The sequence below is a fragment of the Sapajus apella genome, unplaced genomic scaffold (assembly GCF_009761245.1).
Source record: "Sapajus apella isolate SASKATOON/1434 unplaced genomic scaffold, GSC_monkey_1.0 scaffold93, whole genome shotgun sequence".
Classification (NCBI taxonomy): Eukaryota; Metazoa; Chordata; class Mammalia; order Primates; family Cebidae; genus Sapajus; species Sapajus apella.
In genome coordinates this window covers 1,191,228-1,203,170 of record NW_022437033.1, presented here as the reverse complement: position 1 = coordinate 1,203,170, position 11,943 = coordinate 1,191,228, and the positions used below count along the sequence as shown (strand labels likewise).

Genomic DNA, 11,943 nt, shown 5'->3' with positions numbered 1-11,943 from the left:
TTGAATTTAAGACAAAGGAACAGAGTCTTCGGGAATCACACATGATAAAAATGTAGACTTTACAAAGATATTTTAGAATATTTCTAAATAGCTACAGTCTACAAAAAACAAAAATAAACCAAGGGAGGATGTGATTTACACAGATAGAACATTATAATATTAAAAATGCTTGCTTTTCAACAAATCTTTATGAAGTCTGCTAATATACAAGAAAATGTGGCCCATTTGCAGAACAATTAACAGACACTGTTCTTGCAGAAGCACACTCATTTGATTTATGTGGCAAATATTTAAGATCAGCTGTCTTAAATATGCTGAATTAGCTAAACTAAGCTATGGACCAAGAGCTAAAGGAAACCACTATGCAAATGCTTTATGAACAAATAGAGAATATTAATAATAAGATAGAAATTATGCAAATAAATCAAATATATAGTCTGGAGCTTAAAAAGTTCTATAACTGAAGTGGAAAATCACTAGAGGGTTTCAACAACAGATTTGATTATGGAGAATAAAGAAACAGTGAAATATGTGATTAGACAATAGGCTTTTTTCAGTCTGAGGCACAGAAAATAAAAAGAAAAATAAATAAAAGCTGAAAGACCTTTGCTACATCATCAAGCACATTGTCACAGCACAATAGAAATCCAAGTAGGAGAAGAGAGATAAAAAGAAGAAAGAATATTTAAAAATATTTTAGTGAGAAAACTGCAAAATTTGACAAAAGGCCACACACTCAAGAAAATTAATGAACTCCGAGAAGGATAAAGATTAAGAGATCTACAACAAGATGCATTATAATTAAAGGGGTTCGGGGGGTAAGAATGTTTAATAGGTACCAAAAACAGAAGGAATGAATAGGGCCTAGTATTTGAGAGTACAACAGGGTGTCCAAAGTCAATAATATTTTAATTGTACATTTAAAAATAATTAAAAGAGTATAATTGGATTATTTGTAACACAAATGATAAATGCTTGAGAAATAATTGAGGAGATGGAGATGGATACCCCGTTTTCCATGATGTGATTATCATGCATCGCACGCCTATATCAAAACATCTCATGTACCCAATAAATGTAGATACCTACTACGTATCTCCCAAAATTTTTAAAAATTTAAAAAATTGTCAAAGGCTATGGTCAAAAAAAATCTTGACATCTGTAGGAAAGAAGCAACTAATGATTTACAAACCATCCTCAATAAGATTAACAGGAGGTTTCTTATCAGAAACAATGGAGACCTGAACGCAGTAAAAGGACATTTTTAAAGTGCCGAAAAAGAAAAAAAAATGAACCTCTGAACCCAGAATTCTTTGTCCCGCAAACTGTCCTTCAAAAGTGGAGAAACTCAGGCATTCCCAAATAAACAAAAAATGAAGGAGATAATTGCTAGTAGAGCTTCCCTATAAAAAATACTAAAAGGAGTGCTTTTTAGCCTACAATGAAAGGACACTAGATGGAAATTTGAAGATATAGAAAAATAATTAAAACTGTGGCAAAAGGCAATTAATGGGTAAAATAAAAACTAATATTATTGTATTTTTGGTTCATAACTCTTTGTATTTCCCAAGTGATATAAAACACAGTGCATAAAAAATAATTATAAATCCATGATAGTAGGTACACAATATGTAGTGATATAATTTGTGACAATCACAATATGAAGGGAAAGGGAGGATTGAGCTGTAGAAAAGTATATTTTGTAGCTATTGGAGCTAAGCTGCTATCAAAGCAAGTTATGTCATTATCAACTTAGAATTGTTGATCATGTTAATCCCTAAGGTAACCACAAATAAAGTATCTAAAATTACACACTAAAGGAATGAAAAGAGAATAAAAATGGCATACTACAAAAAATAAATATGAAATAAGGCAGTAATAGAATAAATGAGAATGAACAGGTATAAGATACACACAAAACAAATAGAAAAACGTTATACATAAAACCATCCTTTCTGATAACTGCTGACTCTGTTCTTCTTTCTCTCTTTGATTGGATTTACCGTTTTGTCACTGTAATTTCTGTCTTATTCAATTTGGATTCTACTTCCAGAAGTTCCTCCTCAGTGTCTACTTTTTTGTTACTGTTGTTAATGAATATATTGATTGCTTATTTCTGAGATTTCAAAGGGCTCATATCACTCTAGCACAATAAGATATTTCTGTGGTCCCTTTGCACTCTCACCTATTAATTGGAGCCTACACAGCTCCTGGTCAGTGTTAATTAAGTTAGTTCAGCATTGTAATTACTACTTTTTGGTGATCAGGGACATTTTTCTGGTTACCCCTGCACAGTTAGTCTTATCAAATGGTTCTTCATAAGATGGCTCTTCCCACCCACTCTTATTTTGGGTTTCATGGTAAGTCCTATCACCTGATTTTATGATAGATTTTGTTTATGAGTTTCAAATATTTGTGTCCAAGTTACTCTGCCTTGTGAAATGATTTCTTGTTCATAGACACTCTCTCTCTCTCTCTCTCTCTCTCTCTCTCTCTCTCTCTTATGGCTGTCATCTTCTTAGAATGTTCTCTTTCAGATTTCCTGTGACCTGGTCTATTTAGGTTGTGGAGCTAAAGAAGGAGCTAGATTAAGCAACTAATCAAAGCACAGTTTCCATGGCTAGGGAGATAGATTTCAAGGAAAAAAACATTACTACCACATGAATCTGTTGGATACTAAGAGGTTTTGAAATTGTGAACTATTGTTTTTCAAACTGAATATGCAATATTATCTCAAATAGTCACCTCTACTTTCCTTTAGTTGGGCATAGATTTGCATAAAGGGCTTTTCAACTGATGACTGAACTTGGGGATAATGTTGAAATCTCAGTTAGGCATACATTTGCAGCTCACTGAGATTTCCCATTGGTAGTTTATTTCATGCCCCAATAGTTTATTTAACATTTTTTGTTTTGTTCTTGAAACACAATGTCATCTGTTTGAAACTATTGTTTTGGTTGTTCAGTGAGTTCTTGCCTGAATAATTTGATGAACTCAGCAGCTCTGTTTAAAAAAAGGACTCTGTTTAAGGTCTTTTCTTCTTTAGAGGCATAATGTGTGTCAGAGGAGAATTAGGAAGGAATTGCCATTGTTTAATGAATACTAAAGTAAAATCGGATTAAACATCTCTACAAATAGCCAGATCCTATGGGCCTCTTGACTGTAAAGATTGTGGAAGGTAATTATATAGTGTAATTAAATTATTTTAATTCAATTTCAAACATTGTTTCATGAATAGAACTTATTCCCTGTTATGAATAGGGAATACTTTTCTTTCAGCTAAATCCTCCTTTGGGATACAAGGAAATTTATCATTTAAATATAAGAAATAGGGGATAAAGAATTTTTTTTAAAAAAAGAGATTCCTTGGTGTATATGTGCCACATTTTCCCTATCCAGTCTATCGTCTTATGCAGCCATCAGAAACGATGAGTTTGGGTCCTTTGTAGGGACATGGATGAACCTGGAAACCATCATTCTCAGCAAACTGACAGAAGAGCAGAAGATCAAACACCGCATGTTCTCACTCATAGGCGGGTGTTGAACAATGAGAACACATGGACACAGGGAGGGGAGCACTACACACTGGGGTCAGTTGGGGGGAAATAGGGGAGGGAGGGTGGGGGGTGGGAAGCTGGGGAGAGATAGCAAGGGGAGAAATGCCAGATGTAGGTGATGGGGAGGAAGGCAGCAAATCACACTGCCACGTGTGTTCCTATGCAACAATTTTGCATGTTCTTCACATGTACCCCAAAATGTAAAATGCAATAAAATAAATGGGAAAAAAAACAAAAAACAAAACAAAACAAAACAAAAAAAAAAAAAAAGAGATTCCTTGTTTTGATCTATCCCATCTGTAAATTTGGGGATTAATTTTATCATTTGTAAGTCATGTTATTGGCATGAAACCAAATTAAACCTTTTAAAACTTGGTTCACTATAAACATTCAATCATTGTAAACTAAAAAAGGCAGATTTACTGTTTTGTGGTTTTCTTACCAGTTACCAAGAGGGACTTTCAACTCAGTCTTAGATAGGATTTTTTAAAATATCTAAGCCTGTTTCTTACTACCATTTGGATTTTCAGTAGAGCATGGAAAGTCAATGGAATGTATATGGAATGTTTGAGGAAATGTGTGACTACATTCCAAACTCATTAGCTGTATATCCAGTGTAAACGTGTTCCAAAACTCTGAATCTCAATTTCCGCCTTTGCAGGAGTATGGGTAGATGACTTCTTTCTCAGTTCTAACATTCTGTAGACCCCCCAATAACAACAAGTACCATGAAAATAATTGGGCAAGTATTATAACTGTATTTTACAGATTTGGAAATTGGGAATTAGTGACACAGCTAGGAAGTAGAGAAGCTAAGATTCTGACCTAGAACCCTCCCAAGCTCAATCCATTATTGTTTGGGCTGTATAATAGTACTCACTTATGTGATTAATGTCTATATTCATGCATGTAAAAATATAATTATTGCTCTTTTCTGTGACTGACTTCACCATAGCTTTCTGTGTGCAAATCAAAAGCCATTGGTAGAGAAGAAAATACTATGAACACTTGTGAGACTAGAAACATAACACTGAAAGCAGTGTAGAGGCAACAGGATCTATTCAGTGTGCAAACTCAAAATCTATTAATCTAGTTTGTGGACAGTTTAAAACAAAATAAATAGAGGATGAAGTCGTAAGTATCAGAAGACAACGACTCCCTTATTGAAGGATCATCAAGGGTTAATATGCCACCATTCTACCTTGGATAAACTCTTTTAAAGGCACAGAAACATATTGGAACATTGATTTTTTTTTTATGTATCTTTCTCCATTTACTGAAAATAATCCCCTTGTAAAGAGATACTATATCTATTATCTACTTATCTCTGTGTGCCTAACACCTGGCCCAGTGACTTGTGCTTAGAAGGCTGAATGAATAAATGTATGTATTTAGAGATGGGGTAGTGGAAGACAATTTATTTGTTAACAGCAACAACAGCAGTGGTAGTTATCAATTAGTTAGTGTATGTTTATCAAATGCCTACTATGTGCCAAGGCTCACTTGCAGATGATGCAATGAACGAAACACACACAAATATTTGCCTCCTAGAGATTACACTGAGGGAGTTAAGAAAATAAAAAAGAAATAAAAGAGGTTGTACTTAGATGTTGATAAATGCAATGAAGAAAAATGAAGCAGGGAAGGAGTTCAAGGACTGACAGAAGATGAGATTGCATCTCTAAGAAGGAAGGTCAGAAAAGGCTTCACTGTAAAGATCACTTTGAAACCAATTAGACCCATTTGTCAACACCATACCATAAGCGTAACATTCATGTATTAGTTTACTAGGACTTCTGTAACAAACTTCCACAAATCGGGTGGCTCAAACAACAAAAATTTAACTGTCTCCTTAACTAGCAGCTGGATTTTCAAGATCAAGGTATCAGCAAGGTAGGTTTCTTCTGAGGGCTGAGAAAAAAGGATCTGTTCTAGGTCTCTTTCTTTGGCTTGTAGATGGTCCTTTTGAACCTGTTTCTCCTTATATCATCTTTTCTCTATGCATATTTTCTTTGTGTCCAAATTTACCCTTCTTATGAGGGCACCAGTCATATTGGGTTAGGGCCCATCATAATTACCTCATTTTAACGTGATTATCTCTGTAAAGAAAATATCTCCAAATACAGTCATCTTCTGAGGTTCTAGGGGTTAGAACATCAACATAACATAAAACATCAACATAAAAAATTTTAGGAGGACAGAATTCAACCTAAAATGGTGCATTATGCCATTTAAACCTCATAATAACCTGTGAGGTTAGTATTGCTATTCTTATTTTATATGTGAGAATACTGAGACTCAAAATACTTAAGATCACAGAGGTAGTAAACTAGTAGAGCTTGGACTAGAATTCAGCTATGTTTGACACCAGAAGCCTTACTGTTAACCAATATACTATACTTTTCCCACTCATACCTAGTCGTGAATTATCTTCCTAAAGCAAGAGCAGCAGGATGGCAATACAACTCTTTTTGAAACATTCATTTACTCAAAATATATTTATAGAACACAGGCTAAGTACCATGCACTGGGTTAAGGGCTAGTGATTAAAATAGTGGTAAAATAAAATAAACCGTACTACCCTTTTCATAGAGCTTGTATTTCAAATGAAATAAAAAGTTATATTTGTAAATGGATAATTTTAATCTAAGGTAAATTCTCTGCAAGAAAAAAAGAAACATAATTAGATAAGTGTTCATAACCTGAGAAGTTGACCTAGATTGGGATGAGAGAACTCTTCCCTAGAAAAGAATACTTGAATTATATCTAAAGAGTAAGTAGGTATTAATTATGGAAAGGCTGAAATGGGAAATGGGAGCTAGGTGAAAGGAAGAAAATTCTAGACAGATGGAACTGCATGTGCCAAGGTACAGTCAAGAACCTGAGTTTTTAGTATGACTGAAGCTTAGAGAAACAGAAGGAGCATGTTGCAGGGTTGGAAGAAGGAAAGTAATAAATAGCCTCCAGGCTATATGAAGGCTTTCAATCTTTATCTTAAGAGAATGACATTTTACTGAAGGGGTTTGGGGAGGATGTGTAGTGTGATATTTTTATTTTGGAAGATCATTCTGTCTGTAGTGAAGAAAACTGATCACTGAAGAACCAAATTGGAAGCATGGCAATGGATTGAAAAACTACTGTAATAGACAGTAAGAGTAGCTCGTAATAGTGCAGAAATAATAGGAGATAGAGAACATTAGATAGATTTAAGAAACATTTAGAAAGTAAAATTGAGATAATATAACAGATTTAATGTTGAGATTGAATGATAAGAATGGCAAAAGATGACTCACAGTTTTCTGGATTGAGTCAAGGGATAGATACAGATACGATTCACAAAGATGAGAAACGGCAGAAGAGGATCAGGGTTGAAGGTGGGGGAAATCTTAAGATTTAAGCAAGGATATGTTAAATTTGAGGTGAAGAAAAGATATTGAGAAAGTACTACATATATAGGTCCACAGCTATGAGGAAAAATTATTCCTGGAAATGTAAAGTTGGGAATCATCAGCATAGAGGTGATAATCAAAACAGAAGAAAATCCAGATTAGCATTGCATTCTCTACTTTATTTTCTGAAAATATTCTGGGAATGTGAAATCCATAGCAAAATGGAAAGCTCACTGGACTCAGTCAGGAAATTGGGGCTCTGGTTAGAGATCCCACTGTAATTCACATTGTGTTATCTGGAAAATTATTTTCTATAGGATGGTAATTTACACAGATAACAAGGGAAGGTGATAGACTCTTTAAATATCAAGAGTCTCAACTAAAATTTTCTGTGCTTCTGGGAAAGTTACAAATGTATGTATCACCCACCAACCTGTAAGGCTTATGGAGAAAATAAGTAGTTTCTGGACTAGGTTCCAGACATGAAGCTACTTACCAGAGGCTAAATTATGATTGTACTTGTCATATTTTTTCTCACGTGTTTGGAAAGTTTATAGTCTTGCTCTCAATTAAGATAAACTAAGGTAGACAGTGATCGCAGTTGGAATGGGTCTTTGTAAACAATGCAAGAATAGATGTTTTATAGTGATAGTAAAGGCCAGGGGAGATTAAGATTTTGGGTCTTTCTTATTTCCTTCTCGCTTTTCAGGGGATACATAATTATTTTCCAAGCCATGTTTTAAGATAATCACTAGACATTATGATACATTTATTTTAATTATTTATATATCGCATATTTTCTAAACACCGGAATGCAGTGCTAGACACTCTGGATACAAGATGAATAATACTTTGTATTTTACATTCACCCATAGATGAAGAAAAATAAATATATGAATAGAAAGAAACACATGAAGAAATACCTAACTACTACTTGGGTAAAATCAGAAGTGCTGTTGAAAGCTAACTGAAAGAGGGTACATCTACCTTAGCACAGAGGCTAAAGATAATTCAGCTATATAAAGATTGGAAGAGTGGTAATGGGAAGGAAAGGAACTATTCAAGTCAATGTATCAATTTGCGGAAATTCTAGAAAGAGACATAGAGACTATGGAGTATTTTAGGAAATGAGTAGGAGTATGACCATTTTTATTAGGTATGTTAAAAACTACCATTTAGACAAAAATATTTTGATTCATTGTATTGTGCTAAGATAACTTTCAACTTGCCTTTAACTTTTGCAAATGGGACTATATTCAAGAAAGATCATGAAAAGGACACAACCTGCCAGCTTAATTAAGTTTCTGAAATGCTTCTGGTAAAAATTAATATATGTGGATACTGGCCCAAATCATTTGGACTAAGCAGACTTCACTAACACACAAAACCTCTCAAATATAGGGATATTAAAAGTTTTTAATATAGCAATATTGATAATGGTGATTAGAGAATTGTTTATCTTTTTCCTTGTTACATTCTCTCATTTGTTATTTCAAAGTTAACATGGTTATAAGAGCCTTTCAGAGCAAAACTTAAAAACCTCAGGGCCAGGTGGCTATTTGGCAAATTCTCCTATGTATATTCTAGTAAGCTCAAGTGGATAGAAACAAAACAAACTTCATTCCAGTGTAAAGTTTACTTACCCTTTGAAGAAGGTGATGCTAAATATTAGTACTGAGTAAATTTGAATCCTCTTGCTGATCATCTCAGATGTTGGATAACTGGCAAAACCATGATTGAAACCTTTTTTTTGTTTGTTTCTGTTGCCAAGAAAAATTTTATCAGTAAAGTACAGAAATAATGAGGTCTCACATGTACACAGTCCTTTATGACTTGCAAAGCCATTTCACATCTACTGTTTCAATTGGCCTCTATATTCTCTCTGTACGGATGGCAGAAAAGAGTGCATGGTCCTTATTTCACAGAAAATAAACACTGAAACTCCAGAAGTTGATTTGTTTAATGTGACAATCAGGACTGAGGCCAAGACTAGCACTCCAAAATATGGACGATTATCACAGTGCTTGAACATACAAAATAATGTATAGTGCTTGCAATGTTATTTTGTTAAGCAATTCTACCCTATCACTGATTTCCTAAAGAGTCACGGACCTGAAATTCTATAAAATTGTACAAGGACAAAACTTAATAACACTATGTCTTACAGGCACAATTGTCAACTGCCAATTATCAGATATAAAAAATTACACTCTCACATTTTATTCTCATGGGCCTCAAAATGTGCTATAAGATTGTGTGTATTTTTTGTTCATTCCTATGGTTATATATGAATAAATAAATTAGGCATGCCATGTAATTATACTCCACTTATTATTTATATAATCGTATACCTAGGTGTTGGCATATTATGTCAGGGCTCCTGTGTGGGTTTGTGGTCGTTATGTCATTGGCACCAACTTTATCTGTAATGGCCCATATAGAAGAGCAGAAGAATAAGGCACAATTGATGCTTTGTTGATGCCTTCTTTCCAAATGAAGAAAAAAGGTCATTGCATGTCATCTAAATAAAGATTTCATGGGATTCCCCGGCAAGATGGCAGAAGAGGAACAACTCCAGTCTGTAGCTCCCAGCAAGATCAATGCAGAAGGCAGGTGATTTCTGCATTTCCAACTGAGGTATGTGGTTCATCTCATTGGGACTGGTTAGACCGTGGGTGCAGCCCACAGAGGGTGAGCAGAAGCCTGGTGGGGCATCGCCTTACCCAGGAAGTGCAAGGGGTCAGGAAACTCCCTCCTCTAGCCAAGGGAAGCTGTGAGGGACTGTGCCATGAGAGATGGTGCATGCCAGCCCAGATAGTACACTTTTCTCACAGTCTTCACAATCCACAGACCAGGAGATTTCTTCAGGTGCCTATACCACAGGGGCCCTGGTTTTCAAGCTCTGGATGGCTATTTGGGCAGACATTGAGCTAGCTGGAGGAGTTTTTTTTTTTTTCCATACTCCTGTGGCACCTGGAATGCCAGTGAGACAGAACCATTTACTCCCCTGGAAAAGGAGCTGAAGCCATGGAACTGAGTGGTCTTGCTCAGTGGATCCCACCTCCAAAGTGCACAGCAAACTAAGATCCACTAGCTTGAAATTCTTGCTGCACGCAAAAAGGTATCAGAGATTGAAGATCAACTTAATGAAATAAAGTACGAAGACAAGATTAAAGAATGAAAAGGAATGAACAAAGCCTCTAAGAAATATGGGAATATGTGAAAAAAACAAACCTACATTTGATTGGTGTACTCGAAAGTGATGGGGAGAATGGAACCAAGTTGGAAAACACTCTTCAGGATATTACCCAAGAGGACTTCCCCAACCAAGCAAGACAGGTCAACATTCAAATTCAAGAAATAAAGAAAACCCCACAAAGATACTCCTCAAGAAGAACAACCCCAAAACACATAACTGTCAGATTCACCAAGGTTAAAATGAAGGAAAAAATGTTAAGGGCAGCCAGAGAGAAAAGTCGGGTTGCTCACAAAGGGAAGCCCATCAGACTAACAGCAGATCTCTCTGCAGAAATCCTACAAGCCAGAGGAAAGTGGGGGGCAATATTCAACATTCTTAAAGAAAAGAACTTTCAACCCAGAATTTTCAACTCATTATTTCATAACCAGCCAAACTAAGCTTCATAAGTGAAGAAGAAATACAATCCTTTACAGACAAGCAAATGCTGAGGGATTTTGTCACCACCAAGGCTGCCTTACAAGAGCTCCTGAAGGAAGCACTAAATATGGAAAGGAAAAACTGGTACTAGCCACTGCAAAAGAAAGCAAAATGTAAAGACCATCAACACTATGAAGAAACTGCATCAACTAATGGACAAAATAACTAGATAGCATCATAATGACAGGATCAAATTCATACATAACAATATTAACCTTAGGCCAGGCACAGTGGCTCACGCCTGTAATCCCAGTACTTTAGGAGGCGGAGGTGAATGATCACCTGAGGTCGGGAGTTCGAGACCAGCCTGACCAACATGGAGAAACCCTGTCTCTACTAAAACTACAAAATTTGCAGGGCGTGGTGGTGCATGCCTGTAATCCCACCTACTTGAGAGGCTGAGGGAGGAGAATCACTTGAACTTGGGAGGCAGAGTTTATGATGAGCTGAAATTGTGCCATTCCACTCCAGCCTGAGCAATAAAAGCAAAAATCTGTCTCAAAAAAAAAAAAAAAAAAAAAAAAAAAGGATGAAAAGTTAAGACTGTATCCAGGAGACCCATCTCATGTGCAATGGCACATGTAAGCTCAAAGCTCAAAATTATGGGATGGAGGAAGATGTAAAAAGCAAATGGAAAGCAAAAAAAAAAAAAAATGCAGGGGTTGCAATCCTACTCTCTGGTAAAACAGACTTTAAACCAACAAAGTTCAAAAAAGACAAGGAAGGGCAATATATAATGGTAAAGAAATCAATGCAACAAGAACTAATAATCCTAAATATCTATGCACCCAATACAGGAGAACCCAGATTCATAAGGCAAGTTCTTAAGAGACCTACAAAGAGACTTGGACTCCCACACAATAATAGTGGGAGACTTTAACAATCCACTGTCAATATTAGGCAGATCAAGAGACAGGAGACAGAAAATTAACAAGAATATAAAGGACTTGATCTCAGCTCTGGACTAAGTGGACTTAATAGACATCTACAGAACTCTCTACCCCAAATCAACAGAATATACATTCTTCTCAGCACCACATAGCACTTATTCTAAAATCGACGACATAATTGGAAGTAAAACACTCCTCAGCAAATGCAAAAGAATGGAAATCATAACAAATAGTCTCTCAGAACACAGTGCAATCAAATTAGAACCCAGGATTAAGAAACTCACTCAAAACCACATAGCTACACAGAAACTGAACGAGCTGCTCCTGAATGATGATGGGTAAGTAGGAAAATTAAGGCAGAAATAAATAAGTTATTTGAAACCAATGAGAAGAAAGAAACAATAAATCAGAATCTCTGGGACACAGCTAAA

General features: G+C 35.6%; 1 long non-coding RNA gene across 1 annotated transcript; it reads left to right on the top strand.

Annotated features, from left to right (window-relative positions):
• Window positions 1–7,572: 7,572 nt before the first annotated feature.
• Window positions 7,573–11,718, top strand: LOC116535238. Its single transcript, XR_004262114.1, has 3 exons — window positions 7,573–7,583; window positions 10,494–10,497; window positions 11,539–11,718. It is a non-coding gene; the product is annotated as an uncharacterized LOC116535238 (long non-coding RNA).
• Window positions 11,719–11,943: the final 225 nt, after the last annotated feature.